At 42.7% G+C, this 26,720-nt stretch overlaps 1 long non-coding RNA gene across 1 annotated transcript in view; it reads right to left on the reverse strand.

Annotated features, from left to right (window-relative positions):
- Positions 1–1,428: 1,428 nt before the first annotated feature.
- The window catches only part of LOC117243960, a 54,673-nt gene continuing 29,381 nt past the window's right edge, over positions 1,429–26,720 (reverse strand). The window contains exons 2-3 of the long non-coding RNA XR_004496145.1: positions 8,582–8,668; positions 1,429–3,879 (exon numbers count right to left, since the gene is read on the reverse strand). This is a non-coding gene — a long non-coding RNA (uncharacterized LOC117243960). The remainder of the gene's footprint in view (positions 3,880–8,581; positions 8,669–26,720) is intronic.

Consider the following 26,720-nt stretch of genomic DNA (forward strand, 5'->3'; position numbering starts at 1 on the left):
TCCTCGGACAACATTTGGAAGGTGCATGTAATTATTTATCAAGCTAGGAAAAATGCCAGAACCCTCCATGTGATGTTTATGAGCCTCCCCCAGAGCACTTCCAGGCGCTGCACAATGCATTTTTACAGGGGCTGTAGTTGAGCAGTCTGGTCTGCTGACAGTGAATTCCCTTCTTGCTTTTTCATGCATGGCCTGCATCTTCCCAGCCTGCAAGCCCTATGGATCCCTCACCCCCATCAGAACAGGAGGAAAAGAGAGACCAGCAGACCAGAGAGCAGCTTAAGAGTGCAGCTGAAGGAAGATATTCTGAGGCAGCATTGCCAGAGGCAAAAAAAAACAAAGCTCCTACAGCCTTCCTTTCTCATAAAGCTTCTTACATGGCTTGTCTTTATTTACCTTGTCTTTTCTTCTTTATAGTCAACAGAAACATAAATACTAAAAGGATTTGGCAAGAATGTACCCTTTCACAGCTTTAATGAATGTATGTGTGCTGGGCATGTCAGCAATGCTAAGACTCCAGCCTCCTTATTGCCACTGTTGAAGGCTCCAAAATCATGAAAATGTTCTTTTTAAATGGCGTTTGATATAATTCTGATTCTTTTAACTTTCAGATTTCTGATTCTGATCAAGAACTTTGAGGTAGCTTCATGCCCTCAGACTTACCTTTTTGTCTTATATTGACACAGTACTGTACTCATCTAGATAATTGTGCTGGGTTCACTAAATTGGTGTTTCTGCCTGATTACGAACTGAAACTGCCACATTTTCCTGCAAACTGGGGTCAAAAAGCCTTAATTAATACTACTTCATAAAGAAAAGCAAAAAATTGGAGGTGAATGCCATACATAATCAAGAACTGTGAGACAGTGAGACTTTGGGAAAAAACACCAAATATTATGTTTGCATCAAGCTGCAAGACTTGCTCACCACAAATTTGATGTCTTGGGCTCAGAACTAGTTTTCCAAACCTATTAGTTACTATTTTTATATCACTCCTACAAGCTTATTACTATTGTTTCTACTTGCAAAACAATGCCAAATTCAAACAGAAACACATTTTGCAGGTCCAGCCAATCACATTGCATCTTTAGCTGTGATGCTGCAATAAACAGAGACATACTTGGTTAGTGTTATTAATTTTTTTATTAGTATATATCTATATTCTTACACAAAGCTTTAGAGCACAGAGCTCTTATGAGGAACAGCTGAGGAAGCTGAGGTTGTTTAGCCTGTAGAAGAGGAGTCTTAGAAAGGATCTTATCACTCTCTACTCTCTCTGCCTGAAAGGAGGTGGTAATGAGTGTCTTCTCCCAAGTAACAAGTGACAGGATGAGAGGAAGTGGCTTCAAGATGCACCAGGAGAGGTTTGGATTGGTTATTAGGAAAAATTTATGTGCTGAAAGGGTTATGAAGCATTGGAACAGACTGCCCAGGAAAGTAATTTCCATTTCCATTATCCCTGGAGGTATTTAAAAAATGAGTAGATGTAGCATTTATGACAGGGTTCAGTGGTGAACTTGGTGATGCTAGGTTAATGATTGGGCTTGACGATCTTAAGGGTCTTTTCCAATCTAAATGATTCCCTGATCCTGTTCTATGGTTCTATGGAACTCTCTGCTATCCATCACCCTGTTGTGTCAAGGCAGGCAGAAGGACCTGTCATGCCAATCACTGCAGCTACTCCAGGACAGCTCTGCAGATTTTCAGTAATGTAGTTGCAAAGAAATTGAATTGCAGGTTATAATCCAGCCACAGGGCAGCAGAAATAAAGACTGAAGATGAGCCCTGAGCTGTCATAGCTACACATATTCAGATCCTGAACTAGTCAGGGGGTACTCCACAAGACATGGCTTTACTGGCGAGTCTAGTACACAAAGAGCTGTCTTTGTTGTGAGGTGCACGCTGCAATGGGAGTAGTCCAAATAATCTCCACAGAGTATATTACAACTGAGTTCAGAGGTGATAATCTCCACAGAATACATCACAATTGAGTTCAAAGCAGAGTTTATAATGCAGATCAATGTGAGAGCACTTATTCACATGAAAAATGAAGTCAGAATTGTGGTTCTAAATATTTGTTTAGATTTTGAGATATCTATCTGGAAGGTAACACCTCTCTCATATAGCTTGAGAATTCATGTGTCCTGTGCCCAGGACCTCAGGAACTCCCACAAACCAGGAGGGGTGGATTTGAACTTCAGGACCCCCATTGCCTTCTCTTACAACTGGTGTGGTATTCTTACAGCAAAGGCAACAGGGGAAAGAGAGGCCTTGTGCTTATACAATACTGCTTTGCTAGAACATCATGAGGATATTTACATGTGACATTATGTGACAGCTGAATAATGCTTTTAATAAAAACATAACCCAGTCAGTGTCTTCAGCCTGCTGACTCTGCTTTTCATAACACGCTTTATCAATGTCAGGAAACTGTCAAAAGCTATAAATGGCACTGAAAGAAAGTGCTAATGTTGTTCCTCGAGCCTCTGATCTACATAATGGGAAAATATTAACATGGAGATATTAACACAAGATATTTCTTGTTCTAAAGGTGGAAGGGTTTTAACTCAACTGAAGCATTTAGAAAATATGAACAGATTTTTCAACCAGCATGAATCAGTATAGTTGATATTGACTTCAGCTTAGACAAGCTGACTTCTACTGAGGATACAATATAAATATTGACAAATCTGCTGTTATTCATTGGAAATAATGAGCTGGGCAGAAACAGCTTCAGCATGTGGCCACACGAGGCAATTCAGCTTCACTTGGCTTTTGAATTGAAGGCAATTTTAGAGAATGTGCTTAAATTGTTCCCTGGAAAACCCAAAAACGAATCAAGGTGCTGTGAGGAGCACAGTGCCGTTCTCTGGCAGCATGGCCAGCAAAGCTGAGCCCTCACCAGCAAGGAGCTGGGGTGCTGAGAAGCCAGGACAGGATCAGGTCCAGGGCAGCAACCAGCATCAGACACCGATGTGTGGTCACCAAGCAAGTCTGTAGCAGCAGGACAGGTACAAGGGCAAGTCAGGAAGCTGATCTGGAGGAGCTGGATCAGGGTAAGAAGCACAGCAGCAGCAGGGCACAGGCACCACTGCAGCGCAGCAGCAGTGCAGCACAGGTGGGGCCAGGGATAAAGCCTCAGCTAAAAACAGCTGCTAGGAGGCAGGAAGACAGGCCTGAGCTTCTGTTTTTCTTCACAACAGCCCTTATCAGTGGATGCTAGTTGACCTTGGATATAGCCAGCTATGCTCCAGAAGGGGATTTGCTCAGGGTCCTGGCAAGGAGGTTCCATTTTTCTATCCCTGTTTAGAAACATCATTTTCTCCACCTTCCCCTACTCTCTTTGACAGATGTCAGTCAGAACTGCATCTCATTAATATGAATTAAAATTTCCAGCAGGCTAATTGTTGAGTGACTTCACAATGAAAGAAAGCAACTGTATTTTAATTTTAAGAATACATCTGGGGGATTAAAAGACAGGTTTAGATAGAAGACAAGTTTTTTAACATACTGCTTGCTCTTTGCAGAGAGTGCAATGAAAACCGGGGTGGGGGGGATTATCCCTGTAAATAAAGTAATCTATTTAGAGGAACTGGTCCATCCCTGGTGAAAAATCACACAAAATACATGTCATTACTACTATTGCTCCCTCTGCTAAGCACATCTACCACTTTAGGTGGATCATGCTGCAAATGTGGCTTTAATGTCAATTAAAGACAGGTATCCCAGGTAGGCTTGAAGTAGATGGGCAGCCTGTAAGCTTCCTTTGCCAGGAACAGCTCTGCACACCAGTGCTGGGTATGGATCCAGCAGCTCCTGATGAAAGTGCATATGGAGCAAGCTCTCCTTCCTCATTCTTCTATACAAATGCTGATGCCTCTGAAAAGAGAAAAAGTCTGATTAATGTGGTCACTTTCATTTTATTAATTTCATGGTATGTACAGGCATAAATATGATTAGTGATAAGAAGCAATAACGGAGAAGGCAATGGGCACATCGAGAGTCAGAGAGGGAACATGTAAACCAATTACAGGATTAAATATACAAACTTGTCACTGCTTGTCTCATTACCTAAATTTTTGGAGGTGTGAAGTTACATATTAGAGATGGAACATATCTTAGGTTTAAAAAAACGGAAAGTTAGAGAGTGTGCAGAATCAGACAGGGAAGTCCTGACCCAGAGGTTAAGTCTGATGTTTCATAGGAATCCTCATTGATGAAGTAACTTCCCAGGGTCTGCCTTGGGAAGAGGGAACTGCCTGCCTGTTTATGAAGGCCAGCGATTCCCTGCTGAACCAGCAGGAATATGATATTGCTTACCTGCTTCTGAGGATGGAAAGAGACACAGTGACCAGATGCTACCAGAGAGCAGCAGTGTTTGAAGCAACCACTGTCAGATAATTTGGACTTGAAATGACTAAATGTCCAGGGCTCTTCTTTTCTAGATGTAGCAATGGACATATGATTTGTGATGGAATGGGAGATCAAGAAAACTAGGGACATTTTTCCCCATCTTCATTCAATACATTGCTCAGATCTAACAACAGACCCCAAAAAAAGCTCTTTCTCAGCAGCAGCTGGTACAACCTGAAGCCTGGATGCTGCTGGTCAGTGTTCAGGACCTCCAGGGATCCTACATCTGTGTAAGTCAAGATCAGTATTTGGGACATGCTGGCCTTTTCCATGGGGCAGGAGGGAACTTCAAAGTTTTAGCTGTAAAGTAATACAGCTCAGGAGTATTTCAGGAATAAATCTTTGAAAAGTTACATGAAATGATGAATGCAAGAGTGTCCAATCATTCATCTTTGGACATCTACTGAGTTAAGCCCGTATTTCTATGTGCAAAGCCTAAAAACTTGGCTTTGTTTACTTATTGTTCTAGCAGCTTTAATTCTATGAGTTGGTAAATTGCTGTGGGAAATGAGCAGCTTGAACTTTTCTGAACTGCTACATATTGGTTGCTCTAAGCAATATCCAAGTATGGCAAAGAGGTTTGTCACCTCTGCAATCTCACATACAGAATATGTGAAGAAAAAAAAAAAGGTAAAAGTATGTGTGGAGGGAATCTTTCACAATTAGGCAACCTTGAAATAGACTATTGGCCCTGAACTTGCCAGAATGGTGAATCAAATGGATTTAGAAAAACACAAATAATTCACAATAATAGTATCCCATGTTTCCATCTTCACCTAGAACACATGTTTTTCTACCTCATAGCAGGAAATAATGGTCCTGAAGAGAGAAAAAAGGGAGAGGGGAAAGCAAAGCTCTTATAGGTAAAGCTGATGTAGATGATGTTATGGCTTGCAGATGGATACTTCTCTCCAAAACTCCCAGAGCTAATCTGGCTAAGAGTTCACTTTGACTAACTCATGAGGAATTCCAAAAAAAACAGATCTTGATTAAATTCAGGAGAATAATCTCATGCTTTGAACTTGACCTATTCTATTCTGGATGTCCTGCATTCCTTACTCTGTGTTACAGGAAGATAAAGTTGCTTCTTCAAGCGCTTGGAAAGAGGATTTACATGGGATGAAGGAAAATCTCATGGAAAGGCTCCAGGGACCAAATGTCAGGCCATGAGCTCTTCAGTTGAAGAGAGCTAAAAGAAGGAGGCATCCTAGGCAAATGATTACTAAGGAGCTTGTTCAAGCCACTGAAAGGATTCCTGACTGCAGGAATTCCTCTCTTAACTTGACCTGAATATACATGTATTCCTTCTTTGAATATTTTATGCTGTTCTGGCTTGTAGCATGCATTCCACTGCTGTGCCCTGGTTTGAATGTTGTTTTCCTATGTCATTTGGAACAATCTCAAGAAAGAAAAGAAAAATGTTTTTAAAGGAAAGAAAAATTAGCAGAATGGGCATTTCCATCCCTAGTATCTGGGACAACAGATGGGGTAGTGAAAAATATGCCTGCAGGGCAAAATTCTGCTCTGATCACCCCTGTGCCCACCAGAGACAGTTCTAATTTAAAGCACTGAGGATCATGCACTATGGAGCTATGCTTTGTTAATTTATTATCCCTCACCTTAATCAGGTGTATAAACCATGACAACAGGCAAGTGTGTAGCAACAGCTGTGGATTGCTCTGTCCTGGAAAGCAGGCAGAGTTAGATCAGGAGGTTCAAACAGGAAAGAACTTTTACATGTCAATTTAAAAAGCTCCCACATTTTCTATGTTAAAATATCACATCAGCCCACTAGCAGTTTCAGAGAAAAGGTAGAAACAAACTGGAGAGAAAGGAAGTTTGATAAATAAATTATTTTCAGTATCTAGTCTCTAAGAATTTACCAGGATGAGATAAAGAAAGTGGTTCAGAATTTTTGGCTGGCCACTTTGTAAGTGATAAAACTGAGTCAAAAGGAGAAAGCTTTTTTTGTTTGATTTGTTTTAGTTTTAATAACTCTATGCTGCACTGGTATGCAGAATGATTAAGCCTTCCCTTTGCCATTCAACACAGAAATGGCCAGAAACCAGCATCTCCATCATGAGTTTCATTTCTTCCTGGATTAGGTTTCTGTCATGTATCAGGTGGCTCACCCCTTTAGGAGTATTAAGCATTTACATTAAGCAAGTAAAATAGGCAATGTGAATTATTCTTGAGTTGTTCCCTATTTAGGTACTGTCTGTGAGGATTCATATTTTTCATATCTTGGAGTTTTACCTCTGATTTCAAGCAAGGTGTATCTACAGACATGGCAAACTGGCCCAGAGATCACATGGGGATCTCTCTTGTGCAAAACCTGTTCTTCTAGATGCCTACTTGCAGATACCGGAACTGTGGAATGATAAGGCAACGTGTAAATAAGTTACTGGGTCTTCAGATTGAATTATACTGTAAGAAAACACTGCCTTGCTCAGGGAACTGTTCCTGGATGTTTCCTGCAATATGTAAGGAATCAAAAGAAAACACTGAGAACTGCAGGATCATCTTTATGCACAACTGGTGTGCAGCCACATACAGAATTTCTTTCAGTTTATATATTTCAGTTTCTTTCTTCAGTAGGGTGTAGGCTGTGTCCACCTGTAGGAGGATATATCAGCTACCCACACAGTGCCCAGGGTGGACAAATTATCATGCATATTTAAAAGGCTTTCCTCCTCCTTTGGGGAAGATGAAAACAGGAGCTCCTGCAGCACAGTGTGCATAAAGGAAGTATTTCACAGAGGTACTGATCAATAAATGATGAATTGCTCTGGGCATATCTCAGCCATAGCAACTGTGCTCATCTGATGCAAAGGCTTTGCTTCACATCAGTGAAAGCAGCAGGGACAAAGTGCGTGGGAGCCATGCAGAAAGGCTGGGGGGAGGCCTGTAGTAGAGAGCAAAATAGGTAGAGAATGGGAAATGTTCAAGTATGTTTGCCGATGACAAAGATGATGATGATGATGATGATGATGATGATGATGATGATGATGATGATAACTAATACTAGTAAAGGTAAAAGGGCCTGCCTACACTTAAGGTTTACTAATTGTTCTAGGGCAGGTGTGACAGTGAGTAGAGAGCAGCATAAATTGTCAAAAGTACCTAAAAAATGTGGGTTTTTTCTGGCCTTTGGGCATCACCGGTATAATAAATACAGAACCATTTCTTTGTCTCAGTCAATGTGTTAGAAATCTCAGGCTTAAGAGTTTGAAAAATCACTTGCTCCTTCAGTACTAAAATCTCAGTCCATTACCATTAATTTAATTATCTGCTTGTGTTTAGCTGATGCAGACATTCCTTTATATCCCCATAACGACTTCATAACCATTCATCTTCAGTTGATGGGCAGACAATAAACACCTCTTCACAGGTCCCTGACTGATTTAACTAGGTTCTAGGTTAAAAAATTACAAGATTCCATTGCCAGTAAGTCTTCACCCTGCAGTCCTGTGTGCAGATGTTTGGAGCAAGAGTAGCATCCAGTGGTCAAAATGTTAATTACATTACATTGCATGCTGGAAGCATCTTAACAGATCCAGCTTTCTTGCAGCATAAAAAGCAGGTGAGCAGAAGCCTTGAAAATTCAAGGTCGTGCTTACATTGCACAAAGGAAACCTATGTAGGGTAACACATCTGTCTTTCTACAAGGTTGGTGTGTGTTTTTCCTGCTCATGCCAAGTGAGATCTACTGATCTTTAAGTTTACAAATTCTAAGACTGAGGGATGGATGGATGGATGGATGGATGGATGGATGGATGGATGGATGGATGGATGGATGGATGGATGTTGCTGCACATGGATACCATACACCAGATCATGTTCTAAGGAAAGAAGGAGAGAAGGAGGAAGGTGAGTGGGGAGGAAGGTGCTGCGGCCTTGGTCTGATGTCTGTGGAGTGAAGCCTTGAGCACAGGACACTGCAGAGCAGCTGTGCTTGCAGCACTGTGACTTGTCCTTGGCTCAAGGACCTCAGGCACCATGCACAGCTGAAAGCAGCAGACCTCTGTCCTGGAAATAGGATGGCAGCAGGGCTGTCCCAATCCAGGGAATAGAATATCCCCGATCCCTATCCAGGGAATAGGTGGAGTTTGACTCTTAATCAAGGGAGATAGGAGAGGGGATGTCCTTAGGGGAGGGCAGCACCTACCTGTTTATTGGTGAGGCCTCACAGTTGGAGCTGTGGAGGTGGAATCTGCCTTCCTCCTCCACAAATGCTCTTTTATCTTCACCTAGCCTGGGGAGTAAGAAATAGGGCCAAAAGGTGAGTCACACACTGAGAGGACAAGCCTTGCTTGTGCTTTGTGGACTACAAGAAAAAAGTGACCTCAGATAAAAGCTCTGCATGCTCAAGGGCATGGAGAAAGGAGGTGAGTTTCTTTTTCTCAGTCAGGAATAGAGGCTTCATTAATCACACTGCAAGTGAGGGAGCTGCCAGGTGTTAATGAGGGAGCACTGGGTTTAATCCTCCTAGCAAGTAGGTATCAGCCAGAGAACAGGGAGCATACTGCCCAAAAGGAAAACAGGGCTGTGGAGATTATTAGACAAGGATGTCAGAAATTTAACAAGTGATAACTCAGGTTAGACATCTAGGGCTAATTTTTCCCCCGGACCTGCAATAAATGATAAAAATTAAAGTAAATTAGTAAATAACAAATAAATAAGAAGCTGGTTCTATAAAGTCCACCATTCATGTCCTTGTGCCATATGAACATCACAGAGTAAGGATCCCAGGAGCAAACCTGGATGCAGCTTTATAGGTGTGCACAGAGCTCTGCCTTTCCTGGACAAAGTGCTCTGGTCTCCCCAGCACCAAGGGACTTGTTTTGCTGCATTTCTCTAGCCTTTCAGTGCACCATTACTCTGTGACCTTGAGGCAGTAAAACTTGTCTGGGGCAGTTAATGATTCTCCCTGCTCCCATGCAAACATTAGCCAAGGTAGAGGAGAACCAGCTGCGAGGGCTGCCTCGCTTTCTTTTCCTTCCTCCTTTACTAACAGCAGAAATGTTGCAACTTTAATGCAGAGCCACACTTGCCTAAAGTGCTGTGGAGAGAGGAATTCTCCTTCACCATCTTTTCTGCTGTGTGTGTCTCCCCACAAAAATACCGTGAAAATGTCAGATACTGAGGCATATACAGGGAGAGTTCACCCCAAGGGCAAGAATGTTACTTAATTCTAGGCTGCCTTGCATGCCTGAATGGATGTATTTTCAAAATTATTTCCTTCAGGTTCACACTATCTGACGTGAAATGGAGCCCTCCATTAGAAAAACCTCTTAGAGAAGAGCTTCTCACTGCTTTCCTAGGAGTGCATTGTGGATTTTCCATCATTATGTGCTTGGTGCAATGATGTCTCCATGTTGTGCTGAGCTCTGCATGCTGCAGGATTGCTCAGCAAGTCTTGTTGGAGTACATGGCAGAGGCAACTTCACATCAATTTATGGGACAAATTGAAGGTCTCCCCTCTCCCCACCCCACCTGACTGCCCAGGTAGGCTGTGACACTTTCACGCTGCCAGCAGATGACTATGGGCATGGCAGCTCTGCACGCTGTGGTGGTGTTAGGACACCAAATGCCACTGCTCAAGATCTCTCAGATATTTTCTCCAAGGGAGAATTTATGTCATAGAGCAGGTAGATGTTGAGTACAGGGTCATGTGAGCCTCCAACATGTGGGCTCATTCTCACACTGTGGGAACCCAAAGCACCATAACCTCTTCTGTCTGACGCAAAATTAAGCCTGCCTTCCTTCACTTATCCTGAGATAGGAGTACACCACCCTTTCCTGCAGAAAGCAATGAAGCCTTCCACTGCCTCACAGAGCAAAACTTGTTAAACTCTCCTTCCTGAAGACAAGACTGAAAGTACCTAGGAAGATGAGCTGTACATAGCACGCATTAACAAGAAGATTAAGAAAACAGACCAGCATCTGTTTCAGGTCATAATTTGCATTGCATCCTGCACAGCACATAGGAAAAAAAGGAGAGGACTTTGCCTTTGCTGGAACTCAGTGAAGACTCAGTGAATTTACAGAGGTTTTGATGCCCCTTCTGAAAATCTGACACATTATATAGGATGCATACGCTTCATTGTTGCACCACATTCGATTGTATTACAAACTATCGGTGTGGCCTGTTGTGCTTTTGGTGGCCTGTGAATGTTAAGTGCTGGGGTACAAGGCTAAGGTAGGTTCATAATCCATACAAAGGCTCTCCTGAAAATGCTTTGTGAATTCTCCATGAGAAACACAAAGTGTTCATAGAAATATTCCTATACATAAACAGAAAGCAATTAAAGTATCCCTAAAGTGCATGTACTAATAAAAGCAAACAGCTTTAAATATGATAACATGTACACTGTGGAGATGTTTAAATTACTGAATAAAAGTGATTTACACTGAGACCATGTAAGTCTGGGAGAGGGCTCAGAGTCACAGTGGGCACGTTTTCTCTTTGAGGCTGTGCAGCCATCTCTTGTGCCAGGAGCAGCGTGGCTCTGAGGGACAGCTCGTTCCAGGTTACTTAGTTTCTGTGGTAACAGTGCTAAAAATCTGACCACATCCCATTCTGGAAAACCATATCCCAAGGACACTGCACATATATGTAAGATCCTAGAGGCAGTGATTCCTTTTCAAATATTCCTCTCAGGTTTCATAGTATGCTGATACAGGAAAGCACCCTGGCATGAGGATCTGGTATCTAATGGGCTGCATACTGGCTGCGAGCTGCTTTGCATGTTATTGATTCTTGGCAGAGATTGTACCGGTTCTTGGCTACATGACTAGAAGCCTAATTAGCAGAATAAGCAAGGGAGGTCTCAGGGATCATCTGGGTGAGAGCTGCTTACAAAGATAGGTGAAGGGGTGCTAGGTGTTTGTACTCAGCAAGCCTTCCTGCCTGTTTGGCACCATACTCTGAGCCAGCACGGGAAGTGCACCTCTGAACCATCATCAGAACCAAGTGCAGTGCCAGTGCTCCTCACACTGCAGCCTCCTGCCAGTGGCTCAGCCAAGGGCAACAGGGGCATCTCTACCCACCTAGCAAAAGGAAGCCCTGACTGGCAATAATGAGAGCACCTCACTAGAGCCCTCTCTGAATCTGAAATACATTTTATCTCCCTTGTGGCCGTGATCAGATTCCTCATCCAGTCATCAGTCCTATTTTGCAAGCAGTTCCAGAATCAGAGGGGTTTGTGGCTTTGCTTTGCAATGTGCTCATTCCTTGTACTTTGGTTGTTACCAGAATAAGACCAGCAGTAAATGCAATGTTGCATAGAAAGGTCCCACTATCAAAAGCCTCTTAACAAAATAATATTTTCGTAGAAAGATAACTTGCTAAGATTTGTGAGGCTAATAAACTAACCCAGGCTTTCTACACTGATTTCCTATAGTAATTCCCAGCACAGCCAAACAGCGCAATTCACAGCTCTTTTGTCTGTAAACACATTTCAAGGCCATTTGACTAGAATGAGGTGTGGGCATGCAGGCTGATTTGTTTAGTGTTTCCCAGCTGGTCCCATCCTTTCTGTCCTTGAGCTTCTCAGCTATGTCAGAGATAAAGTGTGGTTTCAATCTGGGGTCTCACGCAGGAGTTCTGCTGCAGGGAAGCAAGGACAGGTTTTATCTTACAACCTCTGCAAGCTCTTTTTCCAGACGTGTCTTAAGCACCTGCAGATGTAACCAGAGTAACCTGGGAGTGCAAAGTGATTCAGGAAAACACCTGTAGTAGAACCAAATATTGTGGTTTACAGGTTTACAGGTGTAATGCAAATGTTTTTACTTTCTCCGGCATAAAATTATTCCCAAACTGAAGAGCAATAAAATCTCTTGTCAGGTCTTCAATTCCACTCATGTCAGGACACTGTTTGAATATACTCACGCCTCTGAAATGCAGAATTCTTTGGTTCAAACAAAGCAGGTTTAAAGGTAAGCCCCAAGGCCTGCAGGTGGGGCAGTAGAACCATTGCATAATAGCATCAGACCTTCCTAATACCTTGAAATTCCTGCATATCCTAAATACAGCTGGAAAATAGAGCCCCCCACCCATACTGGAGAGCAGCTACAGTTTGATGAGAAATATGGTCAACTAATACTAAAGAAAGAAGAACCAGAAGAGAAATTCTAGCTGCTAATATTTCAAATACTTTCCTGATATACTTTATCTAAAAAACTTCAATGTAACATTTTATTTCTCCAAAGCTTAAATTTGTCCCTAAGGTAGTTGTGGGAATGCAGTGCAAAAATTTGTTGCTGTTTGTGATTCAAAACAAAGTGTATTTTTTGAAAAGCTTTGAACCAGCCCAGGATTTATAATACTTGTAAAGCTGGTACAACTAGACTGGCAGAAGGTCAAGGTCCGGCTTTTAGAGCTCAAATTTGAGTGTTACCCTGCACAAAGACATTCTTCCTTCAAGAAAGACTCTGTGGTGCAGACTAAGGCTGTTGCTTTTACTTTTACAGGGAGACACAGTTTGTGTCTGTGGGTTCTGTTAAATGTACCTGGGAGGATTTCATACCCTTCTATTTTCCAGGCCATCTGTCCCTAAGGGAAAAGAAATTACGGGGGCAGGGGACTTAATGGCACAGACTGATAAAATCATCATTGATGCAGAAAATAAAAGCAGATAATAACTTTCTCTTAGAACACAAAAAATCACAAGGCATGAAACACAATAGGTAAAGTAGTGGAAAGTACTTCTTAAGACTGTACACCATTAAGCTATAAAGCTCCTTGTCACAGGACACCAGGAGTCTGGAAAGCTGTTATAAGTTGAGAAACCAATTGTACAAAAAAGGAAGAAAAAGCCATCAAGTACTGTTTAATATTAATGCCCTTTCTATCTAAGGTGGTCCCAAGCTGCAAATGGCTGTAGACCAGAAAAATACTTTATATAATACCTTGGGTTTTTCCCTGGGTTTTTATTCTACCTTCTGCTCTCCTGTTGTTCAGTGTTTATTCTCATGTAAAGAAGAGATTGAAATGAGGATCAAGAGATCAGGTCTTTAAAACGATAGAATTTCAGAGCTTGAACACAAGCTCATCCTCAACAGTAGCTGTTACTCTCTCAGTGAGCAGCAGAGAAATAGCCCTTCTGTACTGGCCAGTGTTATCAGTTTCCCTTTCTAGGATGTCCAGCTCTAAAAATATTAAATGCCCTATTCCCATCTCATTCCGCCCAAAAAAGGGAAAAGCCGAATCATGGCAATGCATAGTAGATGACAAACACTGGGAAATCTTTTCTTGCCTTTCTCTTTTTTATTTTCTAATTGACTGAAATATCCTAATTTCCTGAAATATGCAGCTATGTCTCCCAAGAATTTAAATCCTTCATTGTGGTTTGGGCTTTTTTGGAAAGAGAGTGAAGACAGCTGCTGATTGTTTGCACTCTTCCCCACCCCCCACATCTCCCTTGCTGCTGTGCTCATGGAGATGTGGAGTTGAGAAGGGAAGTAAGGATGGCATGTTCTCCACAGTCATTCACAGCCTGGGAGCCTCACACCATGGGGGTGCCACATGTGCAGAGAACATTTCCCAGCTCATTCCCTCAGCAAGGGCAGATGTTGAAGCTGGGAGAAAAGCAGACCAAAGGGCAGCTGTCCTAGCTCGGTTTGTTATCTCCCCTCATGTTCCTGCAGAGATGGAACACAACCCTGCCACAGCCTCCCTCTCTCAGGGACCTGCTCCTTAGCATGGCTCTGGTGACACTTAAGCAAGATGTAGCTCAAGGCAGAATTTGCCTCAGGATCTATTTGTGTCCCTGTTCCTTTCCAAGAATATAATCTGTTAAATTAAATCAAACACTTTCTCCTGAATAAACAAACCACTGCATACCTTCCTTTTCTTCCAAACATACCTTTTAATTACAAGAGAAGAGGACTTGGCAACTTCAGCTAAAGATGGCCCCCTGAGCAAACAAACAAGCAAGTAAATACAAGAGCTCCTCACGAGGGTATCTTTATAGAAGGGACTACTTTTTAACCTAATTTTGAAATTAAGTTTATGTATAAAGTACCAAAATAGCAGAGCAGAGAATAATGAATATTCTGAGGTTAGTAGTACCACACTTGAAAATTGAAATTTATAATTAAAATGCAGCAGGGGAGGAACTTCAAAGGATCTGATGAAGTCCACCACACAAGCCCCCGGTCTCTGAAACACCACCAGATCAATAGCTGCATGAGAAGAACATGAGTATTGTTTGGGAAGGCTGGGATTTTTTCAGGTTCACTCTTTGCTGGAATTATTTTGGGGTTTCTTTTGGTTGGTTTTTAGTTTGGGGGAGGGGAGATTGTGTTTGGTTGTTGAGGTTGTTTTTTTCAAAAAATCACAGATGTAGATATAGGTATTTTTTTGCTTTAAGTAACTCTTATAAGTAAATGAGACTTGCTTTGCATTTTCAAAATTCTATAGAAAGTGTTCCAATGACTAGTGTTTTCTTTAAAGCTTCCAGGAATTATTTGGTTGTAAGGAATTTAAAACTTTGTTTTATAATAACATTTTAAAGAATAAAAATCTCTTTCAGATTTGAAGAGCCTGAAAATATGAAGTCTCAGCCACTAGAGTTAAAGTTTTTAAATAAAGACACAGCATCTCATTCTATTCCTCAAAATGCATGTACTGATTTTTGGAGCGATGAGTTTGGGGTTTTAACCATATTTTATTTGAATTTAAAATTAAGTTATTTGCAAATTCTATTTGAAAATGACTTACACTTTTCCAAATGAGGAATCTAATAAAAATAATAAAAATTAGAAGAATGTTTCACAAAATAATGAAGGAAAACTTACAATTTAAACGTTTGTTGTAGAATCTATGGTATAACTCTTCCAATATGTATTCCTAAGCACTGAATTATTTTCAAAGGTAGTAGAAATTCAGTCACTCTGCCATTATAGGGAAGAACATTTTCCTTCTTTAGAGAACAATGCTCTCAGCTTTTTCATCAGACCTTGTTTGGAAAGCCTTATTAGCAGTTTAAGCTCAATCCTGCACACTACTGACTTCGCCAGGCTCAGTCCCTTTTGGAAAAATAAACCAAATAATCACTGACTCCAGCTGTCATCATTTTCCCAAACTACTAGGGAAAAAGTCTTAAAATTATGTCAGTGGGTTCCAGTTGAGTTGGTTTTTGTTAATTGTTCAAATTAAATTCTGTATGTTTATGGGTAAGACATTTTGTTTTGTAAAATAGGTGAAAGCAACCAAACAGGTTAATGCGCTCCTGATAACAGATGCAGTAGTAGAGGAGGACAAAAAGGAAATTATTTTGGGATGTTTCAAAATGCTACAGCAGAATTGGTATAGCAAACCACAAGATGAACCAAAATATAACACAAGCTGGTTTAAAGCTTGAAACAGTGCTTTAAAATGCTCGAGTCTGTGTGGAAGAGAAACAAGAAGGAAACAGCAGTGAAGCTCTTTTTGAAATACTTCCAATAAGGTGATTGTCTAATTTTGCCTGCCAGAGATAAGGAAGTATTTGATGACTTAATTAACCCACCCTTCCCATGAAAACTATGACACTGTAAAATTTCCACAGCCACCTATGAGGCATTCCCAGGGTCCCAGGAGCAGCAGCAGCAGGGCTGGGGAGCCGTGGGTCCCTGTCCAGCCCTGCCAGGCCAGGCAGGGACAGGCAGCCAGAGGCAACACAGGAGGGCAGGAAAGAGGAATGGAAGTCCTGCAGGGAGTGAGGGCAGCAGGGAGAAAGGAGAAGGAGATGTAGCAAGTCCAAATGCATAAATCAGTTACATAGGTTGATACAAAGAGGGGGCAGTGCAGGCACCACACCGCAGCTGGTGTCGCTCCAGTTCCTTGTTTACGCTTTCAATCACCTTAGGATGACAGTATGCATTTTTATTAGAGCACTTGAAATAACTGGAAGAATAAGCAACCTTGTGCCTAAGAATAATTCTTCTCTCCCCAAAATATTGTCCCTATTATATTTCCACAGTAATAGAGCTCTGACACCTCTACTTCAGGAAGCCCATGTGTCAATACCTCCATGTGTCAATACCTCTTGAGGGGCCCCTCTGCCTTAGGCTGATGCTGGGAGTAGTTGAGCAGTGCCTGGACCAAAAGTCCGTTTGCCCTGCACCTCCCCAGAGGCTCCAGGAACAAGGAAAGAAAAGGAAAGATCCAGTGGGTGCCAGCTGGACCCACTGTCTCCAGGTCAGGTGAGGCAGAACTACCGGCTGACCTATGGTGTACTCATGGGGACTGGAAAGAAGAAGTGAAAAATTTCAAGAGGGACAGCAAAATTATTTTAAAATCCCAGAGAAAATGAAGAGAAAAAAACCACCAAATCCCTGAGGCCATTCACAGCCCTGCCTGACCCTGAAAGCCATACTGGGCTTCCCAACCTGCCCAGGACAACACATCAGCCCCCAGGCTGTCAGACACTGCCCACGGCCCTGCCCTCCTCGGCTGTGGGTGCCACCCAGCCATGCCCATGTCCCAGGCTGTCCCCATCCCCAGGGATGTGTCCCCAGTGCTTGGCTCCTGGCTGGGGTGGTGGGATGGGCCCAGCCTAGTGAGTGTGACAGTTTTCAGCATTTTCCTCTGGGATGGGAGGAAATCTGCCATGCCAGCAGGACCAAGATGACCAAGACAAATGAGGGCCTTGCCAAGTTCTTCAAGACAATCTGAAATTCAAGGGCTGAGCACCTGTCTTGCTTCTTCCCCTGCCTCCTGTTGTTCCCTCTGTTTTTCCTTTCTCTCTGAATCCCTTGTGCCTTGGATGACATCTGTCCTTTGGAGAAAACAAAGCTAAAAATCTTCCCTTCTGGGTCTGTTTCTTCTTCATGGAAACAGAATTACACTTCAGCTACAGCAATGGAGCCCTCGGTGGTTTTTATTCTTTTCCTCCTTATGTATCCTAAAAGAATATTCATTTTTATCATTAACCATTCCTGAAGGTCATGCCAAAGAAGGTTTTAATATTTTTGTAGCTTGGAAGAAATGATATGTGATTTTGTTCCAATAAAAGTGCTAGTAAGTACTTCAGATGACTGATTCTACCTGCCTGTTTACAGGCTTTCTAATAACAAGCTGAAGATGCATAATGATGGTTGTCACCCTAGGAATAACTGGGCTCTCCTCTCTGTAGTCTCAATTCACTGTAAATACATTCAGCTGTAGCAGGATCATGTTTCCCCTTTGGAAACACTGTGTCCCATTTATCCCATCAAAGTTAAGCCAGCAGAGCATTCCTGAGAGATTTGGGAGGTACCATACTGAAGTCTGACAGAGGGTGAAAGAGCAGGGACATCCAAGAGAGCACAAATACCTTCCCAAACAAGTGAGTGGGCACCTCAGAAGAGGTTGCTAAAGGAATGTAAGAAGAATGCTGCTCTGTTCTATCTCTTCTTCCTTGTTTGGATGGTTCCCCTCTTTCATCAGCAGTATCTCTACTCCAAATATTTTTCTTTTTAACAACACCCTTTCCATGGGCATTTTTCCCCCCAAACCGCAGTATGCTGTCCTTGACAACAAAAGCCCTTAATTTCTCCAGGCAGTATTAGGAAAGATGCAGCTTAAATTATCAAAAGTGCTATTTCATTAGCACAGCTAATACCGGTTTCCCTATTCAAATATACTACAAATTAACTTTCATTATCCCTTTAAATACACATAGTTTACACAGATGCAAGTATGTAAATAAATTTGTGTCTGTTCTTGTTTGATGCTTTCAGCCATAGCTATACTGACACAATGCTGCTGATCATTTCATGTCATGTTTAGCATGGCCCTGCTACTCTATCCCATTAATGATTTTTTTAAAATTTCCTGTTTCCCAGGAGAATGCAGAGCTTGGCTCTCTAGCCTTTCCTGCAGTGTAAAGTGAAGTTCTTTCCCTCCCATGTTCATGTGCTCTAAAAGCAAACTTTTGCAATATTTAAAGCAAAGGTCTCAGGAAACAGACTGCAGCCTCCTCACCAGCTGTAATTAATCCCTGAAGCAGATTACATCCTGCACAGTTACAAAGATGATACAACTGAAGACCACACCTGGTGAGCACAAAGGAGCCTCAGTTAAGAATGAACAAGCAATGGAAGGCTGGTGGGTGTCTTTTATGACATCCAGAGCTGGAGGGAATGTGCACAATTCTGCCAGAGGGCTTCCAGCAGTACCTTTTGGACTGACTTAAATGCTTTGCCTTTGTGTATCTATAGACATTATACCATTTCCCTTTGATGCTCTGAAAAGCATCAGTAACTCTACAGCAAACTGCAGGGTGTAGTGGAGACATGGCCTTCATCAGTGCCAGCTGCCCATCTTCCTCGGCAACTTGGTAGTTTGCGGTTTCATGCTGTGGGTGATGTCTCAACACAGCTTCACCATGCTCTGTTTCAGGCAGCTTTGTTAATTTCATGCTCTCAAGCACATTTCAATCTGCTTTTCCCTTTCCATTTCACTGTGCTCCTTTATAAAGTGGTGCTTGTGGACAGAGGCCTTGAAAAGAATGAACCCAGAGCAGCAGGTTCCCTGCAGAAATCAGAGGCAAAGGCTAAAGAAAAGGTAATCTATACCCTATATCTTGTTAAAGCAGTGTATTCAGATTTCAGAAAGACTGTTTTTGAAGTGGCAGGTAGTTCAGCCACAGGACTTCCAAGCAACAAGAGATGTAGTTGAATTTGAGCTGTATGTGCTATGAAAACTTCCCCATCACTTCTAATTTTCTGAAGCTGGATAAATCCTCACAGAACTCTGTATTTTCAGAGGCTTTTGGCTTTGCACAATGATTTAACTGTATTTTCCCCTGTAAGTTTTATCTTGTTTGTTGGTGCAATATTTTAATGGCTTTGACTTTATTACTTTCAGGCATCTAAAGTGCTACAGCAGATGGGGAAAATAAGATTTTCATTAGAAGGTACTTCCAATCTGGGTTTTAATTCAGACTTTTCCAGCTGCTGATCTGTGGTCCAGTGACTGAAATGTATGTCCAAAGCATTTTCTTTTAGATTTTTTTTTTTCCTGGGCCAAAACAAGAAGACAAATCCTACACTTTCATGTTGTGTCCGTCCTTTGCCTTTGAGAGCTCACGTACAACCACAATAATGTCCCTTTAGAAACATAGCTCCTGTGTAAGGGCGCACTAAGGGCCCACCAGTGTGTCTGCTTCCTAAAGGATGTGAACACTCAAGCTTTGAGATCCGCCTCTTGCAGAGCAACAAACTGTGCAGTATCATTGATACAGAGCTCCCCAGCCTCAGTCCTGAAGCCTGCAAAGATATTCCACTGAAGGGAAGAAGGGCAAAAAGCAGACAAGCAAATTCTGTTTCGTCTCTTTGTGCTTAACCTGGGTACCAGTAAACATCCTTTTTGTTTGTTTGTTTGTTTAAGCTGCTAGCTACTACTCTTACACAAGCAGATAACTCAGTAAATTTTTCTCGGGTGATAGTAAATCATGTTTTGCATTTATTGATTATTTATTCAGTATTTTTTTGGCAAACAGTTTATGGCACTCATCTTTTTAGCACCTTAGCATTTCATAAATATAGAGGTGCAGAGATTTCTCTCTAAAATTCTAAGTGAAAGAAAACAGTTTAAAATTGTTCAACTGAAGGCAATAGCAAGTCTGAGACTAAAGCTAAAGTAACAACTGCAAATAAATTAATCAGCATGGTCAGCATATTCTTCAGCATTTTTGTACAAGTAACACAGTTGTAGTAAGGCTGGCCCTGGCATTTGCCAGTGCTCCTGTTGCTTTGTCCCATATTCTGTGGCAGTATCTGCTAGTAATGCATTAACAGAAATCACCTTCCCAAGGCATGGAAACACTTTTTTTAGCTCCTGACGTTATAAACGTATCTTGGATCAATAGAGCTGGCCACTTACTGCGAGAATCGGAAATGCTGTGGAAGGTAATTGCTTCACAGCAAATGACTTCACATAATTTGATAGTCACTAGGTCTCATGCATTATTCTTGCTGTTAATCCATCGTGATTTATTATCCATTTCTACTCCATTTATCATCACATTACTGTTCAAGGTTTTTCCTGATCCTTACTTCTCAGAGCCCAGTCTCACATTTCATTGCTGGCAGTTCAAATAAAGAATAAAGTAGATTAAACACTTGAAATGTTGTGCCAAACAAATACACTTCACTTGTACTGTGTCTGAAGGGTGTCCTGGGCAGCCAAATCTTTCCATTTTTCATTTCTTGTGGTAAGTCAAAAAGAGAATGTTAATAAAACTCCCCTTTTTGGAGTAACGATGGCTAGATTTCACTTCACTTCCAAATCTAGCTACAGCACTGTGCCTTTTCATTTTGCAGCTGACATTTATTGAGCGTGTGTTGGAATGTTTTGAAAATATACAGTTACCCATTACTTGTGTTTTCCGTGCTTCTTGGCGTGTAAGGGTTGTCAGATTCAACCCCTTTTGGACAATAGATAAAGACAGTGCTGGCTGATATGCTTTCCCTTTCACTCTGTTTTAACATTTTCATTCTGTTAATACTTCTCTAGGACTACTCTGATTGAAGGAGGCTGGACCATATGACCCACTGTGGTCCCTTCCAACCATATCCATAACTTGATTCTGCGATTCCCAAATGAGAGATATGGGTAAGAACCCTCAGGTGAAATGTGGGAAGAGTGGCCACAGAGCAGATTTCTCTGCAGTTTGTCCAGAGCTGTAAGTGGTCTCTGTGCATACCCATGGGGAGCAGACAGGACAGACTCAAAACACCTCTTTGCTTGGAGCTGTCTGTCCAGAATTCCAGCACAATACTTCCACAATTGTCAGCGCTGCATGTGAAATAAGAATTTGTGAAAACAGGGAGGAGAGAGGGCTTCTCTGTGCCAAGATAGCAAGGATCAGCAGTAGAACCTGGAACAATGCTCTGGTTTTGTCCCAAAGCCTACAGTGCTTTTGTTAGATTGTTTTATGGGCAGCAAGGCAGGGGGTGCAGGTGACAGCTCAGAGCTAAGTAACCTCTAATGAGGTGCCTCCAGTTTGTCTCCAAATAAAACTGAAATATTTGGAGCTGAGCTACAAAAAGGCTAAGAACAGAAGGAGGCAGCATTTCCACCAGGTTGGATTAAATGACCAATTAAATAGGATTATGCTCTCCATCACTACCAAAGCACAAGCAAGATTCCAGCCTATGAGTGACTTGAGAAGAGAAGATCATTTACTGTCCTGGATGATCATAGATAGTTGGACTATTCTCTAGGTTCCTTAGTCAATGGATTACCTCTAAAGTTACAGGAGGACAAGGCATCTTCTCTCTTGGCCCTGCAGCACGGTGGAGGTTTGTCAGACGGATACTTCACTCCCTTTCTAGTGAATACAGCTTTCCTTGTGCTATACACAGGCTCCTGGCCTGTTTAGAAATCCATGGCCATCAAAGACACCCAGGACGATAGGTAACACTGCAGGCATTTGTTTTGACAGAAATTCTTTCTGCCTAAATGAGACCTTTGTTTCAGCTGGCAGTTCAACAGAAGGCTTGCCTGTGCTTTACACGCTTGACATTTTTTGTGGCATAAGCCCATTTTACATGGTAGTAATACATCATCAGGAAAGTACTGAGCTTTTTTGCTTGACCTTCTGTAGTTCCTGTTCCCATTTTTAGAAGCCACTTCAAATGTTGCTGTTGGTCATGTTCCATTTATATTCAATCTGTTCCTCACGTCACCGTTGTCACTCATACTGCTAACTATGGAACTGAGAATTAACATTTGTTTTCAGTGAATGTACATTTTCAGTCTCCTTAGCTATCACTAATTAACTGGAATTTCAGCATTACTTGCAACACACAGGGAGTTTTTTGGGTCTCTACTCATTACATGACATGTGCAAGTTGCAACCTACTGCTCAAAAAATGGATTTTCCTACAATGAAGCCAATAATAATTTGTGACCTCTCTGGATTTTGGGTAAAGCTCATATCTCCTTCTGGTAAAACTGTGACGTAACAATCACCAGCAATGATGGGGTTGCATTCACAACCTCAGATGTCCCTATGGTTTTGCTTTCTATCCCTTTTTGAAGCAAATGGTGTCACAGCCATGATGTCACCACTTTCTGTTAGGATGGGCAGGATTTCCTCTCTCCTCCTCCTCCTCCTCTCATTCCTAAGCCAGCAATGTGGAGCTGATGGAAAAACTCTTTATCTAGGCCTGTCTGGCAAGAGCTGATCTTGTCACCACTTCTTGTCTGCAGGCTTGATACAACTGCCCATTTTCCTGAGGAATGAGGGTCTAAGGTGACAGTTTCATTACTCAGAGACCTCCAACTGACAGGCAAGTCTGTCTCTAAATATAGCATTTTGTATCCCCTCCTACAGTCATTCTTTTGCCATAAATGTACCATTAAGCAGGGTGTTAAAAATGGGTTCCATTTAAGTTAAAAACAGGAGATTCATTGCTGCACACACCAGAGGACTCTACAGAACAGCAAACACTATCATTGTCCTTGTGGACACAATCTGAATGGTCACTGGGTCTCTATAGGGGACCCTGTAGAAAATAGGACGTCCACCAACTGTATCCAAACAGATCCGTTTCCTCAGGGCTCATTTGTATCAAAAATCCTATTTAAATGTGTGTGTCCTGGCTCCTTCTCCAACCCCCCTTTTATTTGTCCTTCTTCCAGGTGGTAAGTAGGCTTGGACAGTTGTGCTGCTGGTATAAGAGTCCACCCCACATCCCTCTGTCCAGCAGACAAGAGATTGTTACTAAAATCTCTTTCCTGTGGGACTTTCAGGGGGTAAAGCACAAAGTTGAAAGTCACTATGGCAATGTCTGACCAAGGGAATTTGACTCACCTGGCTTTTACAGCTCTAACTACATGAATACAGTTACAGAAAGATAGGTCTGGAAATAGCTGCCTTGGAGACATCTGTGGGGAAAAGGACATCTGGACTTGAGACAGACTACCCTGGGCAAGACCCAGGTAAAACTTCCCAGGTTCAATCTCCTTGAAATTTATTATACCATGTGGGCATGACTTCTAGTTTTCTTTGAAACATCTGGGTTTTTCCCAAGATAACCTACTCATGGCCAAATGGCAAGGGGTGTTACCCTGAAAGTGAACAGGCAGAGATATCCCTTTAAAGCATGTTGTATTTTGACTGAATTATGTCAGTGACAGTTTGCTGAGCCTGAAATTAAAATACATTTTTTGCTGGGGCTTGTCAAGAGAGCTTATACCCACCATATGGTTTGTACAGTCACCCCTGAAACAGCCTGAGCCATGTGAATAGTTAACATGCATAGCTTTGGCCTGTATGTTTGAACAAAACTTTACATTTCTTCATTTTCTGAGTGCCAAGACCTTGGTAGTTCTGCAGAGAGATAACTTGGCACAGCAAATGAAAGTACACCTAAGACATGCCCCTGCTGATGACTGATGTTGTGAGTGATCATGAGTCATATCTGGAGTGCTCTGGGAGGTCAACCAGAGGGTGCCACTGGAGAAGCACTGAGCTGCAGCTCCTGGGAAAATCCCGTGCTCTTTGGTATGGTACATTTCTCGAAAGTCTTTGCAAGCTGCCCTGCAAGGCCCTTCGGGTGTCATCTCCTCCAGTGCTCTGACATTCATACCACACATATGGAGTGATGCACAGGTGGGCACTGCACACCTAGGCCTTACAGAAACACAGGGGGGATAAAGGTGATCCCCATACTTCAGCAAGCAGCTGTGACCACAAAACCTGAATGTATTTATGTTGACCTACATGTCAGCTACAGAGGTCATCCACCTCTGAGGTTCAGCCTAAATTGGAGTCCATACAGATCAGGATGCTCCAGATTTCCTGAATGGGACAAGATCTTATCTCAGGGATTCATAGGAATGTGGGACAGATATGAGCAGGATAAAGTATGTTTGCAGTACAGTTGTGGTACGGCATAGCTCTCCTCACCATTTCTAGTTCTGGATAAATGCTCCCAGGGGAGTTCAAAGAATTTGGTTGTTTCTTTTTTCATTTTCTATGCACAGAAGACTTTGACCAAAGAGACCACAGTGTTAGCATATTACAGATACCTCCATAAAAGAGTGAGTGAATATGTAGCAAGAACAAGGTGCCCTGTGGCAGTAACACTGGCTGGGCTGTCAGTGACAGGGAGTTGGCAGCAGACTGGCAGGCACTGTGCCACCTTGGCAAGCATGAGGACAACAGAGCAGGCAGGAAAATATTCTGCAAGGGCTGTCCCAACTGGTTCCTTGGTGCCTTGACCACTCGCTTGGCAGGCTGTGCTCAAGCTGCAGCCCCTGGAAACTCCCTGGCAGCCCACCTGAGAGGGTGCAATACCAGCCTGGTTACCTGCTTTCAAAAGCTGGCTGTGCAGAAATGCAGGATCAGGTTTTGCAGGGTCTGAGGCTGGGAGGTAGCCAAAGACAGCCCCTGGTGGGAGGCAGGGACTTTTAAGTGGGTGTGGCACAGCTGATCATGGACCCCAAAGGGTTTTGTTTGTCTCCAAGACTTTGTCATCCTAATGTAACCCATCCTGAGCTGTATTTCCGATGCGTGCTCACAGCCCCAGATGGGCGTGCCCAGCCTGGGAGTGACACAGCTTCCAGTAGATCCCGTGGGAATTATCCAGCATCACATTTTGGGATGGAGAACAGAGCCATGGGGCCAACACATGGATTGGAGCAGCAGAAGTAGGTAGGGTCCACATACCACAGCCAAGTGCCCTTCTGCTGTTTCCTTTGCTTGTGCACAGTGTCCTTGGGAATGTGCATTCCGAGCTCCGCTGGCGCTTGTACAAAAACAAGGGGCAAGCCAGACCTGCCTCCCATGCTGGATAGGGAACAGGAGGAGACAGTGGAGGGGACCCTTAAGCAGGCACAAGCCTCAGTATGTGTGGCAGGTGCAGAGGAATCAAGTGGTGTTAAATTTATGCAAACACGCACAAGGAGCTCGTCATCTAGGGAGCTAGGTGGTTGGTGTCAACTCCAAGCAGTAACACAGCCCAAATCTATGCAGCAGCTATCTGTCAGAAAAAACAACATTTTGGGGTCCAGTTATCTGTGCTGGACTGTTTAAGCAAGGAAAGACCTGCAGAGTTTGATAACCATGGAGGAGGCATGAGCTACAGGGATTACAGGTGATACAGCTTACTGCTCACTGGACGGTTTTCTGCTTCTCAGTGCACAGGACTGAGAGGACACATCTTACAGCTATTTCAAGATGACCTTGGTGTGAGATTCTCCTCCAATGCTCAGGAAACCCTCCTCAGGTCCCTACCATACTTTTAGTGGATTCCATTTCTTGTGAGGTAGCAAGGTTTTGCCTGTTACCCAGGCAGAGCCCAGCTTCCCTCCCATGCCATGAAGTTGTATTACACAACAGGTCTATTGTGGCACCTGAAAATAGTGACCTCCAAGTGATATTAAAGGTCAAGACCACATAAACTGCCAGAAAGCTTAGCCTCAAAGACACTGCAACAGGAGGATCATGGGGGTGCTCTAAACAGGCTGAGGCCAGTCCTTTGATATTACAGCAACCACATCATCTAAGTCCCTGCACAAATTCAGAAAGCTTAATCCTAAATTAGCTAGATTTCTGTTCTTACCCTTCTGTTGTAAAAGACCATTGTAAAATACATTAAATGCCATGTACCCTAACAAACAAACCCAAACAATTTTCCACAGGAAATTCTGTGTATATCCCATGGTTTGCTGAAAGTAATGTTTAGGACTATACCTCCAGCATCCCGCCTGCCCAGGGAAATCTGACATTTTTGAGGAGCTACAGGAGGATCATTGTCACAGAAAGTTTCCCTGTTGGCTGCACTCCAAGGCTTTAAAACTGAGACATTCCTTTAGATCAGTGACACTGTAGGAATACACACTTAGCTTCAGAAGCACTGTCAGAGTGCTTGGCTGACCCTGTAACTGCAGTGCAGCTTCTCACACCTTGCTGCTTTGCTGCTTCCTGCTCACTGAAGACAATCCTGGGCCAGATTGTCTGATTGCATATCCACTATGCAATCAGAAGCCACCATTTTCAGAGCTAAGGTGTTGATTGCAGGTGGGTTGGTTCACCAGAAATGTCACTTCCCAGGGACATGGGACCCTCCTCCATTTGCATTCCTGTGCATGAAGAGCCAGGTACAACAAAACAGCTGATGCAGCAGGAGCTGGCTGTCCAAACATGCTCCTATTATATGGCAGTTTTGTTTCAGTCAGCCCATACTCAATGGCACTGTGGGTTTATTTCTAGTGAGAGGAGAAGATTATGTGAGTAAGGTTATTCTTGGTTGAGCAGCCCTGTTTGTTTACAGGGAAGTGCATACATGCCTATGTCCCCAAAACAACCTGGAAATGAACA

This window comes from Parus major, chromosome 2 (assembly GCF_001522545.3).
Source record: "Parus major isolate Abel chromosome 2, Parus_major1.1, whole genome shotgun sequence".
In the NCBI taxonomy this organism is placed as follows: Eukaryota; Metazoa; Chordata; class Aves; order Passeriformes; family Paridae; genus Parus; species Parus major.